The sequence below is a fragment of the Chionomys nivalis genome, chromosome 2 (assembly GCF_950005125.1).
Source record: "Chionomys nivalis chromosome 2, mChiNiv1.1, whole genome shotgun sequence".
In the NCBI taxonomy this organism is placed as follows: Eukaryota; Metazoa; Chordata; class Mammalia; order Rodentia; family Cricetidae; genus Chionomys; species Chionomys nivalis.
The window spans coordinates 24807607-24835479 of record NC_080087.1 but is presented as its reverse complement, the minus strand read 5'-3'; the positions used below and the strand labels follow the sequence as shown (position 1 = coordinate 24835479).

At 43.6% G+C, this 27873-nt stretch overlaps 1 protein-coding gene across 6 annotated transcripts in view; it reads right to left on the bottom strand.

Moving 5' to 3' along the window:
• The window catches only part of Plagl1 (PLAG1 like zinc finger 1), a 41601-nt gene extending 14708 nt beyond the window's left edge, over positions 1–26893 (bottom strand). For 5 of the 6 annotated variants that reach the window (XM_057762997.1, XM_057762999.1, XM_057762996.1 and 2 more), the window contains exons 1-2: positions 26742–26893; positions 13327–13366 (exon numbers count right to left, since the gene is read on the bottom strand). The gene's annotated coding sequence lies outside the window, so the exon portion shown is untranslated. The remainder of the gene's footprint in view (positions 1–13326; positions 13367–26741) is intronic. The other variant, XM_057762998.1, reaches the window with a different exon arrangement.
• Positions 26894–27873: the final 980 nt, after the last annotated feature.

Genomic DNA, 27873 nt, shown 5'->3' with positions numbered 1-27873 from the left:
CACAGAGAAGAGGCTACTCTAGCTGTCCTGAGCTAAGCCATGTGCTCTTGGGTTCCCCAGGCAAGCCGTTTGTATGAGCAGACGAGCCCTTCAGCCATCACTTTTACCAAAATGGGCTCCCTGGTGAAGCCAAATGCGGCCGACCTCCTCAGGTTTATAACTTGCCCTCTTCCACGGGGAAAGAACAACCTGACAATGTCTTCGGTTCATGGCTCTGTCATCAGAGGCAGCCTAGGGGTTTCTGAGCTGTCAGGATTGTTAGCAGAAGATGCCGTGGACCTGCTAGGTAGAGCTGAGGCTGCAGACAGGGTAGGGGAACTGCAGAGGATATAAAAAGTTGCTATTTCTATATCACCAGAGCTCCTAAGATGGAGACTATACTGATGCTTTGACAAGACAAAAGAATCCTAAAGTGTTGTGGGCTTCAAGAAGTAACTTGGGCCTCAATCGCATCCCTTCATCCCTGAGTTTGCCATGTGCTTCCAAGTAACTCTGTGTTTTGAGATTGTTGGAACTCCCTATATAAACCAGGAAGGCTCTGAAATCATGAGGATTCACTTGTTTCTGACTCTCATGTGCTGGGATTAAAGGCATGTGTACCACCACATCCGACCCCCACGCGATTCTTATTAAACACGTCCAGGCAGAAATAAGTTTTCAACTTTCATACCTGTGTGACCAGGAATGTGAGCTGTTGGGCAGGTATGGAGTCCTCTAGAAGTCTGTCTGAAGACTTGAACCTGGAAGAAGAGACTTTGGACACTGGCAGAGAATGGAGCTAGAACATGCTCCCGTGATTCCACCACCTAAAACTGTCATGAGGGCACATGCCCCATTGCTGTGGTCTAAAGACTGTTTGTTCCCTATGCCTTCTCAAGCATCTCCAATGATGAGTTTTATTTAAAGTACACCCTTTGTCCTACACACAAATGCATTAGAACTCTGAAGTTTTCCCCTGCTTTCTGTGAGCAGAGGGAAAAAAAAGAACATATGAAATTGCTTACATAAAATATTCAAAACAGCACTCAGAGGAAACGGTGTTTCTTTTAAAACAACAATATTTAAATGCCATAAAGCAGGTATGCAAATCTACGCAGTAACAGAACCTGAAACAAATTATGAATCAGAAGAAAGCAGTAACTGGGCGGCATGCATTTTCAACAGGAGTTTTATGCAAACATACAGATTTATCAAATCCACAGTACAAAAGGCTGACATCTCTGAATAGGTAGTTTAAGTGGGCACTAAACCTGACTATGCGTTAGAATTAGCAGGGAAACTTTTTTTAATAAAAACTAAAAAAAAAAAAATTCTAAGGCTACCTCACAAATCAACAGACGGAAGCAGCATGACTGGAGCCCTGGAAACTGATGTTTATCCCTAGCTTCAGTAACCTGGTCCTCATACCAATCTTGTGCCAGTGTTCAGTGGAACACACTTAGAAGCCCACATCCCTGTTCATCAGTTGATTCTACCGCTTGGCCTCTTCGAATTCAGACTATCCTGCCAAATCGATTTTCTTGGGATAGAGAAGATGCCTCACGATTTTCTTAACCAATATGAAAACACTTGATTGGAAAAGCTAATTCTAGCCCAGCTAAGGAGTTTATCCACTTGACTGCCTGTTCTCTTCTCTTCATTTGATCAAAAAGGCTATGGCTGTTTGTTTCATATGGAAAAATAATTGTAGCTTTCTTTAGACATTTAAAAATAATCAAACACAGTTCGTGAAAAAGAAAATCAAAAACACAGACTGAAAAATGACCATGAATTTGTCTGAACCTGTTTGTTTTCCATCTGGTCCTCATTCTGCTTGTGTAAACAGACCGTTGGGCATGGTCCACCTCATTTCAAAATGCTCCACACCACCTGTGGACATTTAATTGGGTGGTCCCCAGAGGCCTGCATTAACTTTTTTTTTTTCTAAGAGATTTAAAACACATGAAAGCAGAAGAATGAAATTAGTCTGGATGGCTCCTCATTGAATCTGCCCATCTCCCCAGCCGACAATACCAATTTATGTATTCAAAGAGGAGGGAACTCGCTTCTGCTGCCCAGGAAGGGGCTTACAGAACATGAGGTACACAAGCCAGGCAGTAGAGTGGCTTGGCTTTATTGTCAAAATATTCAAATGATCGCAAAGAGAAAGCCATGCCTTTCTGCATTCAACAATACTTGGCCTCGGCCAGCTTATTCTTCAACTGCACAGTATGAGCAGCAGTGAAAGAGGGGGAACCCTGGCAGGGAGGGGATCAAGCCCCTCAGCCTTTCCCACCTGCCCACCCAGCACTGCCTCCCATACACACACAGAGAGACTGAACAATGGGGTGGGGGAACACGACCTGGAACAGGCCCAACGGGTCCAGGGGACAATCTTGTGCACCGTGCAGTGTAACATGGCAGAGATGAGACCATCAGGGAAAAAGAAATCACCCATCTCGGTTTGACAGAATGCCACTTTCAGACTGTTTTTCAGGTCTTAGATTTCAAAAGCTGAGAAAAAGCATCTTCAAATGTCAATTTAAAAAAAAATGAGAGGAAAAAGGAAAATGACCCTATAAAATTAAACAACGCTAAGGCGGTGTCCCAGCAATCTTGAAGAGCAAGAAAAATCACATTTTTCTAAGAAGGGAGTTTGGCATGCGGTAAATAGAATTACATTAATTATTTTAAATGGATTTTGAATGCCACTCATGGGCAAGAGAAATGGAAGTTTCGTCAGTCTAGAGAATATGATTTTCAGAAGGCACCTCTGCCTTCACGGTGTGCCTACACTTTGGAACGTGCCTTTCTCCAGCTAATGAACTGGGCTCGCTGCTGGCTGAGTCTTCACTGAAACTCAGATTGAACAAAGAGATTTCTTCCAGTTTCAGCTCACTCCCTTTAAGCTGCTCCTGCCTTGAGTTAAGCATATGCTTGAAACTTACTTTTTTTTTATTATTTATTTCTAAGGCTCTGAGCGAGGACAATTGGGGAACCTCAGATACTGGAAAGCCCGTTCTAATTTTCAGTAAAACTCCCCTTGCTTAAAGGTGTGTAGGGCTGGCTTAGGAACGCCTCTCAGATATGTCTTTTTTCTACTTTTTTAAGAACCATGATCTTTTATGCAACGGGGCCCATTGATTTGGAAGCTTACAGATAAATAAATCTTATCACAGAGAGAAGGATCACGACTAGTGAAGTTCTGTCTTTGAAGAGACCCTTGGGGAGACTGCATTCTCTTCCAAAAGACGTTTTTAAAAGATGCTACAGAGGGGCAGGCTGACCAAAGGTCACATGAAATTTAATATATTTGGGGACCTCATTATCTGGCCTCTGTTCTCTTATTGTAGATAATCTCTGTATTCCCCATTCCTGAAACTCAAAGTTCCAAATCCTTCCTGAGTTTGGAAGCCTCCCAAATTCCTGTCTTCAATCCTGAACTTTCTTACAAATCCTGAAAGGAAGTGTCTCCCTTCCTGCTGTGCTCCTCATGGCTTCCCCTCCAAACCTTCTAGTGGCCCCTGTCCACTGCCTACCAGCTTAGCCGGTGACATCACTGTGTAGTTACAACTGCGAACTCGTGGATGCTCCCCAGGTGATGGACAGGTGTTCAGTACCTCCCATCCTGAAAGACCCCAAAAGTGAGCTCCTGGACAAATGCAGAAGTGCCGGTATGCTAACTCGCCTGACCCTGTAACCGGCAAACAGCTGAACAGGGTGAGGATCAGGCCCTGCCCTCTAACCTCTTGGCCTCTACACGATCAGAAAATCCGCACTCGCCTGAGATCCCCCTCCTCCGCCCGTGAACATGCTGCATAGATCGTGTGTGCTGACTGTCCCTCAGATCTCTTTTCTTCTTTCACAATTCCCTACAGTTCAAGTGCCTTTCCTATGGCCAGTAAATCAGCATGGTGGGAAACTTGGGAATTTTATTTTGTTTTGCCAACAGTGTCCCTTGAAAGCTCAATTTAAACAGGTGGAAGAGTTCCAACCTTTTATATTTTCTTCCAGACGAAAGCAGACAGGACCTAAAGTCTGTTTGTTAACATTTAAACCTGTCACGGAAACACGGCAGGACTTAGAGTAACTCGGGAAGGGAGGATAGACGAGGGGGGTTGGGAAGGGGAAACTCTTCTCTCCTTTGCCATGTTGCTCCAGGCCCAGTTTAGAAAGGAAAAGGCAATCTGTCTATGCAGCAAGAGGGCCCCGCCTGGCAGGGCTGGGGTAGGATCCCTGACCAGACTGCTGCCTGCGTGGGAGCATCGGTGCCAGGGAGGGAAACTGATTTCCACTGGGGCTCCAGCCTGCACTCCCGGCCCTGTGGCCGACAGCTGCAAGGCTTCAAGTCACCACCGCTGTGATGTATGGAAGGGCAGAGGGTCAGTTCCTCACCTTCCAGGCGCCATGAAAATCTCTAGGTTCGAGAAAACACGGCCAGTGTAAGCAAGGCAGCTAAAACCGGTCTAGATGGCATTCTTTAGGTCGCCATTCTGGGAGCCAAGGATGGTGGCTTTAAGAATCTCTCTGACCTTGGACAGTGAAATTCATATTTGTGGGTGCCACCTCAGTAAAGAAGCCAAAAATCTTCCTTAGAATTGTGCCTCTCATTGAGACTAGGACTGCAAGCAATCTGTCAAAAGCAATCAACAAAGGCCACCTGGGTTTGCAGAGAGAAGCATGGGTGCTGAAGGTTTGGGTGACCAGGGGGAGTCCTTTGTTTTAGTACCCTGAAGCAGATAGAGCAGGAAGATGGGGGGGGGGTGGTACAGAGGGCTGAGGTTAGATTATGCTCACAGGATTAACTCCTGTGCAAATACTAAGAAAGGGAAAGGCAAAGGGTGTTATTTTAAGGCCTTTATCTTAAGCTCTGAATTGCTAAAAGCAAACAAACAAAGACCAGGGGGAAGTCTGCTTGGAAGAGGCAAGAGGTAGGCCAGAGCAATTGCAGGCTGAGGTCCAGGAAACCGTGTATTTCCTAACCTAGATACGCTTCCTAGTCACCAAGCTGGGACGGGGAGTGGTCAGCTGATTTCCCTAAGATGAAAATGAGGAGCGCTGGAACCAAGGTGCTCTGGGAGAGAGGAGATTCTATCCCTGATACAAAGGGGAAAAAATACTCAAAATCATATGGGTTAATTCAAAGGTGCTTGAGGCACTAACGACATGTCTGAGTTCATGGAAAAGGGACAGTGTTGGGCTCTGTGGTCAGTCACATCCTCCAAGTTTAGTCTATGGCTGGATGTCTGGGACCTATAGAAGAGGTTTACAAAGGCCTTGATAAAAACCCGGAGAGTGTTTGGGATAAGCCAAGGTCATCGGCCACAGTGGAATGTTTGGAATGGCAGAACCCCCAGATAGGGTCTAAACCTAAAGAGTCTGTGGACAGTGCGGCATGTGTTATGTCCGATGGCCTGCGTAACAGGGACACCGCAGACTCGGCTAAGATGGTTCACTTCTTCTAGGGCACCAAGCCCCAGCTCTCTGTATTCTGAGAGCAATGGACATGAGCTAAACTGTACTCAAGAGAGAACGCAGAGGAAGGGAATGTGGAAGTTAAGACACTGGGTAAGTGGGGCCACTGTGGGGTGGCATAGCAGAGTCTAAGCCTCTGTTGGCACTCGCTTCCCCTGCCATAGCCTGTGAGATCCAGAAGGAAGGAACAAAGAACTGGGTAGTGCCCCCTCCCCCATAAAAGGGCAGCCACCTAAGGGTCCTACCCTCCCATCTGTGGCACCTAACACCTTGGAGGAACGAATGGGAAGAATAGTAAGGGAAGGACCAGTCCGCTGTATTGATCCTGTGACTTCTTTGAGACGTCCCACCAACCCAATGAGCGAGAACCCGGAAGTCAGGACTACCAAAGGGCCATGTCCACATGTCGGAGAATGAGGGCCACGCTGGCTCCTGTGTTTCTGGACTGGGTCCCCTTCATTCTAAATCACGGCGCTCCTGTCAGGGTGGTTCTTACTAACATGCTAGCCTATTCCTGTCACCTGCCTGTTTGGAATTTCTCAGTGGTTCCATTAGTTTCCGTCAACTGCCACCAACCGAGCCATCTAACCGGAGCCACCGCAAGGTTCTAATCAGCAAAGCAGGAAAAGCTTGTGTTGCAGAAAGAGACCACGCGCTGTCGGTAGAGATTACGCCTTCGGATTCATCGCTTCTATACATTACAACAGGTAAATAGCAATTTCCACACGGGGGAAAACTACCACCACCACCACCGACAAAATACTGCCCACAGAAAAGAATTACCGGAGCCATTCTGCGTTTTTCTATAAGAGCACTTACGGAGTTTGTACTCTTCCATGAATCATAACCAGCAGCTCTCCTACGCACTGTGAATTCAATAGAAGGGCCAAATGAGAAGCGTTTAGAGAAAACAACATGAAATGGCCCTGATCTTAATGTAGCTCCCATTTACATAGTGATTGTGTGCGTGCATTATGAATCACTTTTAATTCCTGCCGCTGAGATAAAAAGGAAGAATTTTACCTTGGTAAATGCTACATAATGGGTCAATTACGTGATTCTCTCAATAAAGTACATTTGTTATGGTGTAAACACACATCATTTCCAGCATTGTTTTAAATACCGACAGGAAAATGTGCTACATGGGCTAATTTTAATAATAGACAACACGTTCCTCTGAGGAGACTCGCTGCTTTCATTTCTGTTTTAATTGCTAATGGGGAAGGGGAGCAGTTTTAGAGATGTATTTATTTGTCACGCGCATGAGTGTTTGCTCAGAACATATGTGAGTGCACCATATGCAAGCCTCCTACCCACAGAGGGTAGAAGACAGTACTGGGTCCCCTGGAACCGGAGTTATGGTGGTTGTAAGTTACTGGGAACTGAACTCTAGTCCTCTGCAAGAGCAGTAAGTGCCCATAACTACTGAGCCATCCATCTTTCTAGCCTTGGAAAGTAATTTAATGATATTCTTTAGAGAGTAATTTTTCTTATCTAAAATTGGCACGATGGTTTATTTTATTGTATTTCATTCCATATGGGACACATCTCCAACTTACCACAAGGTTATAGCCCTAAGATTAAAGAAGGAAACAAATGGCAATATTCTGCTGTGGAACCCAAGACAGAAACAGCAGCAACCTTAGAGTTGGGGTAGGTCCAGGTCTGAACAGTGGTTCTACTCTCAATATATGCCTTTGAAATAGACAGCTACTATGACTCGGTTCTGTACGTCACGTATGAAAAGACTCCCCAGTTCTTACGTCGTGTAACAGCACTTGCTGTGACTTTAATTTGGTGTCACATTTAACGACAGAAACCCGTTACAAACAGGCCTGAAATGAACTGGTCTCAGAAGTGTCACCACGTCACTCACAAGACGTATGAAGCAGTTCTCCTAGGACTTTGGGAGTTTGCTAACCTTTCTCTCCCGAGTGTGGTGGTGGGAAGTATGTCAGTTGCAAATAGAGTGGGAGAAAAAAAGGAGGCATTTAATACTTCAAATGGACACACCTAATACCTTTCTACATTAGCTTCTTCCACCTGAGGCATCTGGAAGTCAGCCTCCAAGAGCACAAAAGAGATTGGGAAGCTATTTATAAAGTAGTGTGTGGGGGGGTATCAAATGTGAGCTGGAGTCAGTATATTTACAAAGCCTAGAATTTATTTAAAAAAAAAATGGTAGCACAGTTTTGTTTTGCTTGAGTTTCTCTGTGTAGCCTGGCTATCCTGTAACTTCCTCTGTAGACCAGGCCGGAGTCAAACTCAGAGAAATGTTGACTAGCAATGAGGCTGGAATCATGGCCATTATCTTGAAACAAGGGCACAAAGCAAATATGAATGGTGGAGAGCGAGAGCTAGAACTCCTGGAATATCCCGAGGACCCTGACAACCATGAATTCCTTCATATAAACACTGACCTACTTCACAACTCTAGGGACAGAATGTGCATCACGGAGAATTAGCTAGCCCACACTAGCATTCTCTGCCTGCCAGACAGGGCGGGACTACTCCCCTCACATCAATGTGTTTCTTCTTCCAGGGGCTTGTGCTCTATCTAGGTGGCTCATTGTCACCATTTCACAACCCAGGAAGCCTGGGGAGAGAGAGAGATTAAGCAGACTGCGTGCGGTTTTTGTGTGGCTCCAGGAGGCGCTGGGATTTGATCCCCTAACCGCGCTCTCTACAGAGAACAGACTCTAACGCTGGCTGGAATACGGCAGGGTGACTTGTGACAGACACTGTGTCCTTTACACCTAGACATCTACCCACATATGCCATTCCCATTCCCCTCAAAGCCTTTTCTGGCTTTTCTATTATGTTTCCGTCTAAGGCGGCTGTCACTCCTGATGTGGCTCCTGCCTCCGGTGTCATCTGGGGCTCCTCTGTCCCCTGCATAGGAAGGTAATATGTCTTCCCTAGGCTGTCAGATGTCTGCCCACTCAGGGTCCCCTGGGCAGTCTTGAGTCAGCTCTTGTTTTTTCCCCGAGTTGAAGCCCACACGGAAGCCTTCCACCTCTCACACAGTAGAAGGAGTTGTGAGAACATTCCAGAAAACATTGGCTGTCAGAGATTTGATTTGAGAAACCCCAGGCCCTGGATAGAAGCTAGAATGGGGGGAGGGGGGTTTGGGAAACTTTTTATTTTTAAAGATCTCCTCTCTTCTCACTGCTTTTCTGCCTCTCCCTACTTAGGTATGATGTCACAGGGATTTACAGAGATGGGGAGGACTGAACAGCCAAGTTATGTGCTTAATGCTTCCTAGCTACAAGTTAATAGTTTTGGAGGTGAGCATCCACCAGGGATCAAGCCATAGTGATACCTGCTTCAGAAGAAATCTGACCTCTCTACCCACCCTCCTGGGCTCAACACATTCATACAACCTGTACCAACTCTTCTTCCCTATGGGGTTCCTATAGCTGCCCCTTCATCCCTACCTGGACTTAAAACAGAAATCCAAATAGATTTCTTTACAATTATCCTTAGTATAAAAATAAAACAAACATGAGATTCAAACCCTATTCAGTTGCTGTGGTGCCTCACACCTCCTAAAATTTCCCGTTACCACTTTAAGAAGGGATTTCTTTCAAGAATATTAATATCTCTTTCTTCCCTACATCTCAAGTTTGAAAATAAAAAAAGAAATAGTTTGTAACTTGAGAAGAGTTCAGTAGTTGGGTTTGGTTTAGGGTCCTATGAAATCCAAGTGGTTTACAGGATTGGAACTTCCCTCATTTTTCACTTGGGGGTGGGAGTTTGTTTGCTTCCTTTAACAAAGAATGCATAGGGAACAATGGTAGAAGGGCAAGGGAAGCCAGGGGAGGCTTTATTCTATATTATCAGCGTATCATAGAATTAAATCATATTTAATACAAGCTCTATCCACCTCAATCACTAAATTTAGTCAAGTGAAAGTCTACAGGACTCTGTATTGAAAGGCTTTTCATCTACTTCATGAAAATAGCTATACATGACACCCAGAATCTTTAAAAAAAAAAAAAAAGAATGAAAACAGAAACTGGCCCCTCAAAAGACAATGTCCTATGTTTTTAATGCCTCCTCCTAGAAGGGCTGATTGGCACCCCACAAACTTACTAAGGCAAAAAAACAAACAAACAACCAAAAAATCAGTGTTTGATATCTTCCATAATGGAAAGATTTTTTTTTTTAAAGAGCAATAGCGCTGATCAGGTACAATAGACCAATCAAGTTTTCCTAAAATTTAGTATTTGCAGTTGAAGCCTGGGTAAGTAATTACACTCACGGGGAGCCATCAATCCCTATTCATTCAGCCACATTTAGTGAGCCAAGAGATTTGCGAGGCTTGAAGATATAAAAATGAATACGGCCCAGCTGCTTTACTTCCAGCTAAAAGAATACACCTAAACAAAGAGCTCTGGGGGGATGTGTTAAGTGCTATGATCGAGGTACGCACAAAGGGCTGGGGCCAAAGGAAAAAGCCATAAATTCTTGCTGGGAAATGAAGCAAGCGAGGGGAGCCTGCTAAGAAGGGGTGAGATACTTCCTTGCGATAAGCTGGAGAATTTTCTTTCCTCTGTTCTGCAAAGGAAGGTAGTCATTTCAAGACTTAGCAACTATTGTTATTCTGCGTGCTATCTTGGGTCCACTCTCAGTTTCCCTAACGTCTGACACACACTTCCATCTACAACAGTGTAAGACCAGAAAACCTTTCTGATGGGTAATCATTACATTCCCACAATAACCACGCAATATGGGAAGGCAGGAGTCCCCGGCATGAACTTAGAGCTCAAGTTCAAAGATATTTTGAAACAAACAAATGAACAACAAACTTTTGAGAAGTCGTGCGCAATATTCATGCTTCTTCTTAACATAAAAGGAAAGGGCATCACCTGATTATATCACGGCTCACATCTGTCTTTCTGTCTGTGCTTCAGAAAGAGAAGGGGATGTTGAACGGGCGTCTACTTAGCTCCATTCATTATGCAGACCATATTCCTACTTATAGCGCAGTTGTAACAAAACCTCCATTGTTCATGCACACTAGCCCCAAACTTGAATCATCCTAATGTAAGCATGAGAAACTCTCGGCTCCTTTGGGGTGAATTTCCAAATTCCTCTGTGTTAAATTGAGGTCTAATTTTCCCTGTGCCTGGTTTTCACAAGAAGGTCCCTTCCACCCTGTGTGCCCCCTTTCAGCTGTCAATAAACAGAGGCAGTGAATTCCCTACAGCTTTACAAGGCTAGTTAGGCAGAGCCATTCATTCCTTCAGGAAAACAGGGCATTGATTTCAGTGAGTTCCCAGGGAGCAGCGGGAACAAAGAGATCAAAGGCCCACCTCTCTTTCCCTCCAAAGCTTTCATTAGGCCAGGCCCAGACAAACTGCGACAGGTCTCCTTGAGACCAGGAGAGGGCCCGACGGACCACCTCATGGTTCAATGCAAATTCATCCGTTTCCTACATTCCAGTGACAGTCCAGAATGCTACCCATGACAAACCGACACAATCGTCTGGCATAATATACTGCTCGCTAGTTCATCCAAGGTCAGAGGGAGAAAACAAGCGCCAAGGGAAGTCCTAGGTTTCTGGGGCCTGCTGAGCCTCAATGGCCCTCTGACAGTTCATAAATAAACTCTCGCTTTCCCCCTTCTTCCTCCATCCCATATCTTTAGGAGTGATGATCTCACTTAACGGTCTGAAATTTCTTTCACGCCACTGAACCCAAACTTTCTGGAAACTTTATTCCCAACCCGAGAACTCTAAAGGTGCAGCCCTTATCAATCTATTCCTATATCACAGCAAACCGGTTACACCCAGCAAGCTCTGGTTTGCTCCAACTGAAAACCGTCATTTCTAATTTCTAGGCTTTCCCAAAAGCAGGATCCCCAGGGAAGGCCACACAGCTCAAAGAGGAGCATAGTTTGTATAAATTCTGTTTGCAAAACAGAAGTGGGAACAGGGACAAAACAGTTACTTTTTTTTCCCCTTTTGGTCCAGGGAATCACCCGAGCTGGCTAACCAGGTCCTAAATAGCGTCTGTGTGTGAAAGAATGTTTGTATTTGAGGGAGTGAAGAGGGCTAGCCAGGGGCAGGGTGAACGGGAGGGAGTCTAAAGGAAAATGTGTTTTCCCAAGGGGGGTTACCTCTATTGAATAAACATAATTAAAAGAGTTTCTAAATTTGCCCTTGAATTCAAAACTGCTCCGTTGACACAGCCTTTACAGAACCCGGTAATGCAATGTGCTCATTTGACTGTGGGTTCACGCCACATCTGTCACTCATCCCCAGTAAACACGAGGAGCGATGGGTTACCTTTCGAAATTCCTAAACTGAATGAAAAGTAAACAACATTGGAATGAAAGACATGGAAAGCCTACTTCTTGACACAGAACACCCCCCACATGTCCTACCCCAAGCTTCAGGACTATCCCGGGGCTCACCACAGAGTTCCTGAGGCCTTGATTCACTGACTCTTGTCTCTCCTCACCTATGGAAGAGGTACCACAGAGGGTACTGAACAGCCCTCTGTGAAAGCTTGCTCTTGTTTTCAAAGTTGGACAGAAATTAACTAAGAAAGCCAGGGCAGGCTGATTCAACACATGCCTCAAGTCTCAGTATGGCACCCAGACACTGGGGCTGCTGGGCTACGAGTTCAAGGCCAACTTAGGCTCATCAAAGAGACCCTGCCTCAGAAAACTGAAAAGTGAGGAGGAAAGAAAGGTGGCTTGTGACGAAGACAAGTGATGTCAAGAATGTTAAAGCTAAATCTGGCCACTGACTCACTTCAGGTTCAGGGGTTACACTAATGTTTCTGCCTTCCCAGCCTTCTGAAATGGAGACAGGAATATCTGTCAAGATTATTTTTTTTAAAGGTACTGTCAAATTAGCATGCCTCAAGAACTTGCTTCATTATAGGAAGCTGATCTTACGAACAGCTTCATATAATTACAGGTCACTCTAACTCAATCGAGGTTCTCTGGAAACTCATTAAGTTCCTCTAAATCAAATTATTTTTCAAAAGTACTCATGAAATGTACTACTTAAAGAAAGCCTGTGGCAAAGGTCACATACACTCATCAATTCATTGACCCATCTTTCAGAAGCATTTGCAGAGAAGGCAGATATTACAACTTGATCCTCCTCATAACTGAGATGTTATGAGTCTGTTTTTCAGAGGGGAGAAAATGGGCTCCAGTGAGTGGAGAGACTTGCCCAAATCATACAGTAGCAGGGCGGGAACTTCAAGGGTTCAGACCTCACACTGCTCCCATTATACCATCTACTGGGTACTCTGGTTATAATTATCCACAGAAGTCCTGCGTCCCTAGCTACATTTAATAAGCAGTCATGTTACTACCCTCAACACCCTTTTTAGTATCCCACTTTCTGATTTCTGTGGTCTGTCTCTATCTATCTATCTATCTATCTATCTATCTATCTATCTATCTATCTATCTATCAGCTATGGAAATGGCAGTTGCATTATAATAGAGATTCTTTATAAATCCTTATTTCTCATTTAACAAACACCCTTGTGCCATTTTTGAGTTTGCTATAGAAGACTTTCATATGGTAAATGGATTTTAAAAATATCAAATTATTATCACTGCCTGGGGTGCCTTTATTTTCATTATGTTAGCAATATCTTCTGACAGTTCCCTAATCAATACGTTGAATTTTGTTCTAGAGAGTTCTGTTTCACCCATCTTGGGGATATCAGAAAATAGACACCAGTCTCCAAAGTGTTTGTCTTAACTTGCTTACTGGTTAGAATGTTAATTGACATTATGTAGCAAAGGGCAGTATGGTCCTGTAATTCGGGGGAAATGTGTCAAAATGTTGGAGAGGAGGATTTTTCAAAAGTGGACGAAGAAAGACCAAATACCAACTTACAAAAGCCAACGACTCGGTGTGCAAATCCGGCAGGAAGAACCTGAAAGCAAACAAAAGGTATTCGTGAGCACCACAGAGCACTGAGCATGCCCTGGTTAAGGGTAATTCTGAGACTGTTGCAGATTCGAGTTCAGTTTTTAAAGACGGTCTGGAATTAGTCTCCCTAGCTTCAAGATTTCACAAAACCACGTATAACGTTACAACTCTATTAACACAGTTCAGTCTTTCGAGGGGTCTCCAGTTTCATTGGAGATGTACATTGCCTTCTGTACAGCTCTGCCATAGGCACACAACCATATCACCACCAAGGTCAAGACACAGAGCAGGTCCACCAGCACAAGGGGTTCCCACACGGCTTTTTTCTACAGCCACAGCTGTAACCACCACCATCAGGCTGCTGTCTGTTTTAATATTAAATATCCATCCACTTATTAAGGAAAAAAATAAAGACATCATTCATACTTAAGAGACCACTACTAAGTAGTATATCAAACTATGATTAATTAAAGAATTCTGTTCTTATGCACTGGAATAAGTTTTAATTCAGAAAACAAATTTTCTTTTTTCTCATTGCTACTACAGGATAAACCACTTATTTCTAAGCCCAAACAGTAAAAGTAGACATGTTCTTTAAATTATCATTCCATATTTCCAGCACATTTCTAACAAGAAACCTTTGGCTATTTACCATAGGACCATTGAGGGTTGTTTTTACATATTACTTCACTTAATAAGCATACTGCTATCACTCCTGTGTGACCAGGGAAAAACAAAGACCTTGAGAGGCTGAATAAGTTTTATATGGCTTAGTTAGCAGTGTTTGGGAGCAGACAGTTGGCTTCTAGGCCCAACTGTCCCTCAAGAGGATAAATATTAATAACATTAAGATGTGTTGTGTTGTCATCACAAAACCGCCAATTATTGCTAGACTTCAATAATAAAGAGAAACTGAATAGGAAAAATGGCCCCAAATAATGACGCCAGTGTTTTGTTCTTTTGTGAGACAAAACACATGTTATATAACCCAAACTGGGCTAGAATTCTCCCTTCTGTTTCAGCCTCCCAAGTGTGTGCCGCATTATCCCAAACAGTAATTTACAAAATAAAAATGAGTCTTTATTCAAACACAAAATGATAGAAAATGGCCAAAGCAAAACAAAAAGCAAAGACTAGAGCACAAAGGAAGACCCCTATTAGGAAAACGAACCACTCGGCAGCCCTCGAATAGCTAGCCCGGTGATGTCAGGCGGTGGCAGACACGTAGTCAGGCTGACCTTTGAGAAAGCACATTCAGCGAGCAGAGGTGATGATGAGCGGCGACATTTTCAGTCACAGATAAAAAGCCTCGAAATTAGGCTCTTTAGCCGATAGAGACATCAAAAAAGCCTAAAGGTAACATCCAGATAATGGTAATAATTCAGCTGCATACCTATCAGGACAGAATTTCTGCAGCTTTATTAGCTTAATGACACCGCATTATTACTGAAGATTAGTAGCTATTTTCTCGCACAAGCAAACAATGCATTTATGCATAGCTGTGGCAAATTGGCCAATTCAGCAATACTTAAGAGGTACCTATCCAATAAGCTACTGATGTCCTGTCCCAGATACTCGGGCTCCGCTTTGTTTACAAATGTCTCCTTAATGGTCTAGGGTCAGGAGGTGGCCAAGGGATGCTCACTCATTACAAGCATGTGTTAGTGTGCATATTAGCTATACATGAAAACGAGGGGCTATGGGGAGCTTCATTTCCATATGAAGCCACATCATTTTAAGAGATGGGGGACAACTCTACCTTACCAATGTTCTAATCTATCATCGACTTTACAATGCTTGTATTTTATTCCATTTGTGGAAGCCATGATTAATTAATGCATTTTAACTAAACTTTCTCTTCCCTCTCACTCAAACACGATTTCTTCACTGGGGGAGCGTGAATGCATGCTGAACTCTCTAACTCTGGTGGCTTGCCCTCGCAGAGACTCCAGAGACTGTCCACCATCATAATGCCTCCCCATACTGAGGTCATTTCACTCATTTCTTCTCTTCCCTCTGTCCTTCTTACTCCCAGTGTTTCACACGTGTCTGCCAGCATCCTTCCCTCATGGCTCCCTGAGAACGCAAAAGCTACTGGATAGGGCATCTCACCCTTTTTAACTCTGAAACTACAGGCTTCCCTCCAGCCACAGGAGAACATCTTCCTAGAACAGGAAGCCAATCCCACTGCTCCATCTAAAGTTTTCTCTACTTTGCCCCTCCCCCACTTTCCACTGTGACTCATACCCCCACTATACGGCATACTCTGGTGTGTCCCTGCTTTAAAAACAAACATGCCTTGACCCAGGGGTGCCCTCCAGCTCTGACTCAACTTCCATCCTTTCTCAGAGAAACTTCGAGAAAATCCACATTGCCTGGCTTCCTCCTCATTTCCTAACCTTCTTTGAAACACTTTGTCAAAGGATCCGTATTAATGCCACCGAGGAATTCTTATCCTTATTTTAAGAATTGGGAGGTGGACGCTTAGGAGAGATCATGACGGTGAGCGTGAAAATGCCTCTCCTTGGCGCAACTGGGGAAGCCCAGGGCTGACCCAAAGCATTCTTTCAGGGTACCAGACTGGGGACTTCCTTCCTCTCTGTGCTAGCTTATTCATGGAAGCTAATTTGCTTGGCAACCTGAGAAATAGGTGATTTTTATCTCCTTAATGAAATTCAACCATGACTAAAAGGGAGTAAGAACCCTTCCCTGTGTCGCCTTAGTAGAGCAAGCACTTGACCTTGGTCACCCGAATTCCTGACCCTAGACTCCCTGGGTTTTGGGAGGGCTCCTTTCTCTTAGCTGTCCCCCTTAGATGGTGGCATGATAAGAGAGCCACTCGGAGATCTATGACCCGGTCCTGACACCTCCAGGAGATAAGAGAATTTAGAGCTGCTGTGAAGTCATTACCGTGCCTCAGGAACTGCTTGGCCTGTCACAGCAGGACAGTGAAAATTTGCATTGTAAACCTAAGAGACTCAGTTGAGGCAATTAGAGCGGTTACCTCCCCTAACTCTACCCCAAAGCTGAGGTGGCACTGTGGAGCTTGGGAGTGGCCTGTAGGTCACCTCACGTACTACCCTCATTTCTTCTAGGCACAAAGACATGTGCTTTCTTAGAACTTCAGAAGGCCTGGGTAGATACTGGCTCTGCCTCACATCCATGCTTCCTTCTGGACCTTCCTCAGCTGTACAATCTGTGAGCACGCATGTACAGCTAGTTCTAGGTTATAGTAACCAAGTTAACTGCTGGAAAAAGAGTCATCAAACATCCTTTCCCTGCTGCGTAACCAAGAAGACTAAGTATTCTAAGAAGTGTTACAACTATAAGATGGGTGTATGTTAACAGACTTGGGTCTCACTGCCTGGAACAAATCCATGGCAGACACTTTTATGAGCAAAAAGGAAAATTTAACTTTGGAGTAAAGTCACGGAGGACTGTTGCGCAGCTTGCTACCACAGCATGGCCTTAACGCATCCTGACTACAGAGAACTTGGTACCAGAAGTAGGTTTCTGCTTTAGCAAAATCCAGAATATACATAATCTTGATTTAGTGGTCAGGAAGCAATGAGGCAGTTGACCTCAAGAGGCAGGAAGATGCTGCTGCATTCTATAGAGTGGTGAGACGAGACTTGGTGTTGAGCCTTTGTCTCCGCCAGGGCAGGACATACACCTCCCGGCCTAATGACCTTGTTTGTGGCTCTGAGAGAAAAGGGAAAAGAACAAAATGTTGGAAGTCTGGGGCTGTTACTGCTTCTCAAAAGGGATTCCGAAAAAATTTAGTCAGAAAAACAAACAAACAAATGACCAGTTTCAAAAAAGGAACAGGAGCCAGGCATTGAAGGTTGAGAAAAGACCACTATTGAAAGTTCAAGGTCAGCTTTCACTACCTGGAAAGAGCCAGTGCAGAGGGGAAGACTGTAAAGGGTCAGGAAAATGTTGCCAAATTGCGTGGCTTCAAGGCCACATGGCAGCAAATGGACTGAATAAAGATGAAGCTTTCTAAGAGAAGCCAGGGAGTCCCAGACGGCTTCTCTGGGGTCTAAGAGGAGCCATAGAAACGAGACAGTAAATCTACGCCATTCAGCTGAAAAGGAAAAAAATATCAAGGGTGCGTTTATTAATTAGCATACAGGACTGCCTGAAAATACAATACATAAATAAATATACAAGAAACCTTCCAAGTTCGGAAGATTATTGTGCTGCCAAAGACAAAAGCCTCTCAGAGAAGTGTTAAAATGACCCGTTGGCTGGCCCTCACACTTCCACTTGTAGGAAATGAGTAAAAAAAAAAAAATGGTTTGTCCCCCAAGTGAGGCAATTTCTCTAACCCTTGCTTAATCCAATGTGACTAAGAACAGGAAGATACTTAAAACAATGACCAGACAGACTCAGAGCCCAGAAAGAAACATTCTGCTTCCTTTAAAGTATCCCGTTTCAAACTTGCTACAAGTCAATCAATGACTCTTTCAAGTATAAACTTATAATAAAAAAATATCAAAGACTAGGTTTGGATCTGTATTATTCTAATGATTCCAAAGAGGAGTCGGGAGTTCCTAATTTTCCTGTACAGCCCAGATTTCAAAACCTCACACTGAATGGCATATGCTTGTGTGCTACATAGCATCCTCCGGGGCTGTGAATATCTTCCCTGGGCTTTTAGAATGCAATTCTCTAGATTGCAGCTTGAAGTATCTTTTTAGAGTGCAACAAGTTATTTATACTAAAAGCATATGATGCGGACACACTTTACAAGAGGCCAGCCCAGTGAACAGCTCCGCCTCACACACGCTCTCAAAACCTCAGCCAGGAGCCAAAGTAATGGCGATGCGAAAAATATCTGACATTATGCCTGGGAGACGCACGGCAGGGGCTGAGAGACTGACTGCATTCTCAACACAAAAGCAGCTAACCTCCATTTCAACATTTTACTGCTCTCTCTGGGAATGATTCGGGTACAGATGGAATGGGTCCCCGAGTCACTCACAGTCGCCATGTCAAAGGGCAACCCCAGGTGAGAAGGTATCTAGAGACAACACTGGCCCAGCAGTGACTTAAGTTTGGATGAGGTCAGAAACAGAAAAAAATGAGAATGATAATGTCACATACACCCCCCATAAACACACATGCAGAGAGAGTCCAAACAGCTGGGGGAAATCTCCAACCAGAAATTAAATTCTATGACACCTTGGTCTTGGTCTTTAAACTTCTATAAATGTGAAAAATGTAACTTTATTGTTTCAGTGGCCCTGACTGTGGTGTTCTGAGCAATGTGACTAAAGGAGAAACCTTCCCTAAGCAGAGACAGTGTTTCTGAAAATAACCATTATCATAAGAAACAATGCCACACACACACAAACACAAGCTACAACAAATCTCAAGTTCCTATCTTAACCCTAGAAGATATGAATGATTATATTAAGGAGCAAAATGAGTACAAATATGTTAATTTATGCAATTACAAAAACACCTCTTCTCTTTTTCAAATAATTCTATAATAAAACTGATCCAATAGACTAACACTAGTAAGCCTTTTTGGTTCTGTTTGTTTGTTTGAGGCAGGATCTTATGTAGCCCAGGCTAGCCTTGAACTTGCTCTGTAGCTCAGCATAACATTGAATTTCTGATCCTCTTGCCCTTACCTCCTGAGTACTGGGATCACAGATGTGAGCCAACACACCCAGCTTAAGGGAGTGTTTTTTTAAGGTTTTTGAAATTATTTTTTTAATTTAATTAATATGCAATATAGTGCAAAGTGTGGTTCCTTCTGTTTGTCTGAGCCCACTGAAGAATATTTAAAATGTATCCATTAGTAACAATAAAAACTAGAAGAGGCATCTGAAGGAAACGAGTGTAGCTAGTGTGGTCTCAAGGGCAGACTCCAAGAAGCACACTGGCAATGAAGGCAAAGCCACCTCCATGTCGCTTTATTGTCAATTAATTTCTACTCCATAATTTCATTTATTTAATCACTTATTTTTGATGTACTTTTAGCACCAAGGTACTACAGCATAGACAAGCAAGAGCTGTGGAATCAGACAAACCAGTTTTGCAATTTAGTAACTACATGGTGTTGGGCAAATTTCTTGATCTCTTCCCTGAGTTTCTTGACAATTGAAAACAGAGACAATACTACTTACCTTGCAAAACCAAGCACGATTATCACGGGTATTTAATAGTGGGAGCTATTTAGCAATAGTGTTTTGTGTGCTAAGTACCATGTAGGGCGTTTGAACAGAATCTCTAAGAACTTGACCAGCTGGAAATGACATTTAGATTTTAAAAGATGGATGGTGAAAGCTAACCATTTAAGAAGAACGCTAGATCACAAATAATAGGGTTCTGATGTAGCTAGAAGGATTACAGCATACCCTCAGAATAGGATCTAGAAAGTTTCTATCACAAATTAGTTGAGGTGAACTGATTAAAGAAAGCGGAAATAGCAAAGAAAAGAATGTATCCATTGACCCACTAGAGGGAATCTGCTGGAGCTGGTGAGAGGTGAAGGCTACCTGACCACTGGACTCAAGATAAGAAGAAACATATATGGGGAGGCCAGTAATAAAAGCCAGAAGTGAGCAAGGAGGGGTGACTGCCAGGCTAGGAACAAAGAACCCTCTTTTCCCAAGAACTGGAAGGCCAGAATGTCTTAGTAAGTGGTCATCCCACGTGAGGGTAGGAAACTTTACAGCAAGGAGAACCACACAGGAAAACAAGGGCCTCAAGCTAGGGGGCTGAGAGGCATGCAAAATATAGGAAGTTAGAAAGGTTATTTTTGTCAATTAAGAAGATGAATGAGTTTGCCTAATTGGTACAGGTAGGTCCATCTCTCAATATTCAAGGTAATCCTTTCTGACCCCTGAAGTTCTCAAGGACATAGATGCATTCAAACCAGCAAAATGTACTGCCTGGCCTGAAAGTGCTCAAAATATTGTTCGTGAGTAAATATAAAGCAAAAAAATGCTAAACAGAGAATGAAGAAAGCCAATGTATGAGTAATGCAATACAAAGAAGACTCACTTTCCCTTTCTGCAGAGCAGGATTCACCATACTACATGCCAAGTGTCGAATTTATTCATGAGAAAGCCAGCTCTATCTCTAGCAGATCAAAAGACTCAGATAAAAATCTGAAAGGTTGCCATCTTGGTTGCTAAGCTCTTGTGCAATCCTGCTTTAGGACTCTATCATTCATTATGTTCTTTGCTACAGTCAAAGAACAGTTGCTTTATGACTCATAAGCATCACACTAGAAAGTAGATTAAATCCCAATCATAGATATATGTCCAAGATTTACTTAAGAACATAAGCTGACTTGATGACTAAGCAATGATTAGAATAAAGTAATCTAATGTGCTAAGAAATCAAAGAAGAAAATGAAATGAATGCATCCTAGAAGATAGGACCAATTCATAACCCTCACCAAATACCCACCCAATAGTCTCACCAACCTCACAGGAGAGATCTCTGTCTTCCATATTTTGTACTAGCTACAGAGAGGCTAAACAATTCCCCAAAATTATACTTCACAAAGAGAGAACTAGGAGATGAACAGAAACATCTGGGCTTCAAAGTCTAGCAGATTAGAAAATGAACTTAATAAAAATCAGTTATCATTTGTGACTCCACAGCTCTGAGCATGGTGGGACACAGCACCCCCATTTACCTTAGAAGCAAGATAAGAGCATCCACAATCACTATAGCTAATTTTTGCTGTCCTGGCCAGTGAAATAACATAAAGACAATAGAATATCACATGACCATCTTGGTCTCAGATAACACATATGGGTGGTGGGGGGCTCAGAAGGAAGACCAAAATTAGCGAAGCTACAGGACCAGCAAGGGCTTTAAATCTGGAAATGTAGCTTAATTGTAAAATGCTGTCTAATAACCACGAGGCCCCTGTGTTCAATGCCGAGCACTGAAAAACAAAAATTTACTATAAACTATGTTAAAACAGCCTGGTATTAACTCAAGAACCAAAAAATAATCTTTATATGAAAAGATCATTTAATGAAAACTAGACTTTTTTCAATTAATCTACATAGTGGTTCTTTTCCCATACAGACAACACGTCATCTTGATCCCGACTTAATGCATATACCAGGATCGAATAGCAATAATTGCAGATCCACTGTGAGAACTCAAAGGACAGGCCTTTGGGAAGAAGCCTCAGGTAAATGAGATTGTGAAATCATTTATGGGCAGGGCTCACAGAAGCACCATTGCCCCTTTCCCCACCCCCTAAACACCCTGATGGACTGAATGTCATAAAAATAATTCTGCTTATCAAAAAGCACCATTAAATTAGGCTGGAGTGTGTATATGATTCCATGCTGTGCCAGGCCTGGACTTGAGCCTCATCACACACACACACACACACACACACACACACACACGTGTGGGGTGGGGTGGGGCAGGAGGGAGGATTAGGCAAATGACAAACTAAACCTCAAAGGCAAAAATTATTTGTAGACCAGCATGATGTCACAGGCCTTTAATCTCAGTACTCAGGAGTCAAAGGCAGACAGATCTCCATGAGTTCAAAGCCAGCCTGATTTACAGAGGGAGACTGAGGCAACCCAGAGCTACACAGTGAGACCTTGTCTCAAAATATAACAACTTGGAAGCATGTACCTGGTAAGTCTACCGTCCAGAAAATATAAATATAAAGCAAACACAAATTTAAAATTGGAAGAAGTGCTTGAACAGGCACTTCTTCATAAAGAAATTGTGATGTCTCAGCATTCAGAGGCAGAGACAGGAGTTCAAGGCCAGCCTGGACTATATCCTAAATTCTAGGCTAGCAAGGGCTACATAGTAAGACCCTGTCTCAAAACAATGTAAATGCTAATCATTATAAATATTCATGGAAATGCAGCAAGCCACATATTCATCTTCTTGAGCTATGCAGATTGTATGTCCCTTTTCATTTGAGGTTTTTTAAAAAATATTAATATACATAAGATATTTTTGGAGTATGACCTAAGTCTACACATAAAATGCACTTACTTTAGTTGTTATTTATTTACTTACTTATTTGTAGTGCTGTATTTTACTACAAATTGTACTTATTTGTAGTGATCCCTGAGCCTCGGGGTGCTGATTTTGCATGTTATTCAGCCCCCTTCAGTTAGGTATCATACATGCTTCATACAAATAGCCTGGGAGGCAATTTAATATACTATTTTTATTCATTTGCGCTTGACTGAGATGTCTTATGTGAGGCCAGGTGTGGAATTTCCCACTTGTGGTATATTGATACTCAAAAGCTCAGCAGAAGGAGCATTTCAGAAAGACGGGGGTTTAAAACGAGGGACATTCAATCTGTACCCAAGAGACATAGCTTAAAGAACATTTGGGGCTGGAGATATGCCTCAGCAGTTAAGAGCAAGTACTGCCCTTGCACCAGTCCCCCAGTCCAGTTCCCAGTACCTGCTGGAACTCCAGCTCCAGGAGGGATCCCAGCGTCTCCAGCTTCTGCAGGTACCTGCACTTACCTGTGTGGAACCCGTGCAAACACGCATACATATGCATAATTGAAATAAAGTGAATTCAATTGAAAAAAAGCAAGAACATTGTAGCAATTCAACTTGTAACAGTCCAATACTGGAAACAACTTAAATGTTAAATGAAAGGGCTAAGGTGTTAGTCATGAATATTGTTGAAGTGGAGCAAATAAACTTCCTGTTAATAGCCAGAAAGTAAATACCTTAGGCTTTCTGGGTCAGATAGTCTCACATAATAAACAGAGAAACAGGCTTTGGCCATGTTCCAAAAATAGTTGTTATATGAAAATATGTAATGGGCTGGAATTTGCTAATAGGGCACCATTTGCCAGTCCCATATAGGAAGGAAAAATAAACAACCTTATAATACTGTATGAATGGATCTCCAGAACACAATGTGAGAAAAAAAAAAGCACACCACATTTTCACATTCCCGGTGATTGAAATCAAGAGAGTTGAGTGGGGGGAGGCCGCGCTCCACAGGAAGGAGCGGGATTGAAAAGGTCTTATGACCTCATCTGGAGAGTCACACAGGCATATACATTAGTACATTTCATCGGGCCACACCCTTCATTTTTGCCTTCTCCACACGTCGTATTTGCAAGTAAGATCTAATTCAATTTGGAGAAAAGGGCAAATGGTTTTGACTAGAATATTGATCTAAAGAAATAATATCTAGAATTCAACGTGGATTAAAACCTTAAAAGCCAGATTAAAAACTTAATACATCTAATTGTGGTTCCTAAAGAACGGGGAAAGGGGGAGTAGGTGCCCAGGGGACAATGAAATCAAGGGCAAAACTTCCCAGGTTTGAAAAAAAAACCTTAGGTGAGAGTGTCAAATGCATGTCCACACGATACATACGTCATCTTGCCCAGAAAGCCTTTGATTACACATTCTTTGTGATCACACCAGGAGCAATTAAGACCATAAAGCGACCCTCAACAGTAAGCAAATCAGTGATATTGACACACGTTCTGACTGTGGGGCAAGTTAGAAACCAGGAACAAGAGGGAAATCGCCCAAGCCTTCCACACTGGAGGCAGAGAACACCTCTCAAGACTCTCACAGTGAAAAGAAAAAAAAATACCGTAATGAAAACATGTTTAATCCTTAAAACAGAACCACATACTACATGTAAAGCAACAGGGCATAAAAAGTTGTAATCTTTCCAGATGACAACTGGCTACAGAGCCCAGAGGCAAGCCCAGGCTAATCTATGCATCGCCCATGGCTGAGGGGGTGCAGCAAGCCCCTGGCACAGGGACAATCGCCTTCCCAGGAGAGAGAGAGAAAAAAAAACAACAACAACACAGCTAACCGTGTGCTATCTTCACCACATAAACAAAGCATGCACATCCACACCCACGAATGCATGAGCTTCATAACTGTGGGCAAAATACAACTGTGAACTTCAGAAATCATTGTGGAATCAAGTGCATTAACAGCCGAGTTTTTTGGGGGAGGGGGGGTTGTTGTTTTTTTCAATCAAGACACACGCACCACAAAGATAAATGCCTGTTTATTATCTGAAAGTTTCTTCAACCACGACCCGCATCCAGAACATTGTTTCCCAAGAGAAATGTGCTGTGGTAGGAATGTGCTGGTCTGTAGCATAGGAATGTGTAACACAATATAATATATAGTTACACGCAAAAATTGAGCACTAGAAATATGGCCTGGAGCCCCTGAATAGCTGAAGTAGAAATAAATACCACAGCATGGCAGCATTTTAAAACCCAGAGCGAAGAATTGAAATTTTTTTTGTGCTTTGTTACTTTTTAGTATTTACATTTCCCCTTAACAAAAGCCTGTTGAGCTTAAATTGCGAAATAAAATATAATTCCAAGTCATAGCAAAGTTACTTTTAAAAATAGCATATTGAATGATTTCAATTTTCTTCTAAGCACTTTAAAAAGTATATTAATTTTTTAAGGCATAGAAACATATGATGAATTTAATGACTAGCAATGTGCCCCCCAAAGAAATTATGAAATGCAGTGTTAACGCTGTTGCGTTTCCTAGGTAACTCTCCCTGATCAGGACTCTTTATGACGCAGTGGAAAATACGAGATTTCAAGCCCTGGATACAGGTTTCTTCGTTTTTTTTTTGTTTTGTTTTTTTTTTTAATATATTGGTGGTTGGGGGTGTTAACATTTAGACCTATGTGTATCATTTAACAGTTTTTAATCCTGAAACGTGGCTCAGGTCACTGTCCACTGGCCAGAAGATGAGGTATATTGTGCTTCCTAAGAGTCGTCAATGTTCCCTCATACCCATTTGCCCCCCCTCCCAGGAGGTGACCATTAATGACGTTCATAACATTAATTTATATTTTTCCCTTTATGATTTTTAATCTCTGTGCTTTCCTACACAATAGCTGTGCTTGCCAGTTTCTGAATTTCACATAGATGAAATCATTGAATATTAAGTAACTTGTTTTTATTTGTTTTTCTCCTCCACACTGAGAGGAGTCTATATGGAAACACAGCACCACCTCATTCGCTCCTGTACCATGTTCCATTTTATGACTGGTACATAATTTATGTTTCCCCATCAGACAGACATGAAGGCATTGTCCAGCTTTGTGGCCCTACACAGGAAACCTTCTTCTGTATGTCCTCTGGTGCATATGAAAATTTACCTAGGGCAGTGGCTTTTAAACTTTTTTGACCATGACTCATAGTAAAGAATGGCATTAGAACACCATTACACACATATGTGTGTATAAAACTAAGGGGGGGGGAGTGGTTATAAAACAAAGACCCTCTGACTTGAGACACATTCTTATGTTTTCTCCGTTTGCAATTTTCAATTTTTTTAAATCACTCTCTACTTAATTGATTTCAGAACACATGAATAGGAACTTCACGTTGGGAACAACGCTGCTCTGTGAAGGATATGTACGGGACCCTGAGGTCGGGAAATGCAGATGTCAAATGTCCTCAACTCTGAGTCGTGACTTAAATGACTTAAATGAACATTCTCATTTACTAGTATGTAAATTTCCCACTGCTTTAAGAGCAAAAACCGCGAGGCAACAGATTTTATCATTTCATACGTCACTAAAATATTGATCACTTACCATGCGCTAAGCAGCCAGAGACGCCAACCCCAGACCGAAGGGTTACTACGCAGAGGAAATAGGAAAATGGGGGGGAGGGGCACTTCGGGGAGCAGAACCTTGCCAAGGCTCCAGAGAACTAACAGTAGGGGCCCTGAAGCTCCTTGGAGGGTGGGGTTCGAGGAAGATTCCTAGAAGAAGAACCTAAACTGGGACATTTCTATTTTTAATTTTCACCCGATTCCTAAAACATCAAAGTAGTACATTTGTTACGGGGGGATTCCCAACATTTTCGGACCCCTTTTCAGGATAAAGCGGAAAACCCTTCCTAGCGTCCTTAAAGTTGATGCGGGAACTGAGAAAAAAAAAAGGACACAAGTTGCACTTTGAATTCTCCCAGGAATTTTTAGGAGTCCGACGTTCTCGAGAAGCTTTAAGAGCACAAGAAAGAACGCAGTTATCGTTAAAGCATCAAAAATACGTGCATTTTCCCCCAAACGGATGCAAATCACTTCTCCCCGACTTCTTTTTAGCCTTTGGTCGAGTTCGGAGTGTTGTCAGGTCTTAAGGACCAAGTGCTGCATACCACCCAGCGACGGGTGTGAGCGATCGCGGCACTAAGTGCAGTTTGAAGGGATCCGGAGTCTTTCGCGGCATCCCTGACCGCAGCTGGGAAACCCAAGGTAGGAGTTTGTTACTTCGGTACCCGAAGGGTCCGGAACACCGAGGTCCGCGCAGAGCGCGGCAATCCTCCCTGTGGCATTGCCGCGCCACGTCGCCAAAGCGCCCAGATCACCCACATACTTACCCACCGAGGGTAGCTGGACTCAGGCGAGCCGCCCGGCTCTCAGCCTACGCGACCATGGCGGCAACCCGGAGGTGGCCGCACTCCGTTCTCCGCTCCGCTTGCCGCGAGCCCCGTGCTCGCGGCCGAGCCTCTCCGAGCGTTCTCTCGCCTGCCAGGCGAGTGAGGCTGGAGAACGCCCCAGCCGCGTCTAAATAAAGGCTCGGGGCGGTCCCCGCCCCATCTGAGTGACAAATAGCAGATGCCGTGGGCTTTGCCGCGCAACACGGCAGCCAAAGGGATGGCAGCACAGACGTGGCTGCGGGCGGGGCTGCGAGTGGAGCTGGGCCCCCGGGTGTCACGTGGGAGCAGGAGGCCCGGTTGGGCTCTGGGGGTCTGCGGGGGAGGACAGCCACGCAGCCCGCCACGATGACTCACCGGCTGTGTGCGCAAAGCCAAGGTCGCCCAGGTGCCGCGTTGGCGCAGGTAGCGGCGACTCAGCCCTAAGATCCGTGATGAGGGTTGATTGCGCCCGTACCCTCTGGGATAATCAACCCTCGGCCACATCACAAGCCAGAAACTGGGAGCGGGGTGCTGCAGGGGGGGGGGGGGGAATGTATCGTGGGCTGGAGCTTGCAGCCAGAGGCCGAAGAAACTTAGTCTCTGTGTGATCAGTGGTACCACCGTTGGAGTGGGCTTTGAGGACTAATACCCCAAGTTCTATAGCAGTCCTTCTAGAAACCATACTCTTCCCTGTTGACTAGCGAGAAAACAAGATAGATTGGAAGTAATTTTTGTGACCATGGGCTCACATTGTTCACACTTGAACGACATTTGAAACGTTTTTCATTCTTTAAGCTTAAAAAGAGCCCGAAGCGAAGTCTCAGCATTTGCTTTCGTCCTTGTAAGGCATAAATACTGAAAAGGGGTCCGTGAATGTTATGTGGAAAAAGTAAGGAATACAATTTCCGGCGCGTTTCAGTTTCACCGGCTTCGAAGCGAGAGAGACACTCAATCTGTGTGCTTGCTTTCTCCCACCCTCACCCCAGACTCAATTTTTCACCGCTGTTTATATCGCTTTTGGCTCATTAGGAGCGAAATGTGCCGTCTTAACTCTAGATTTAAATGAACTTGACGGTCATCGTAAACCTTTCCT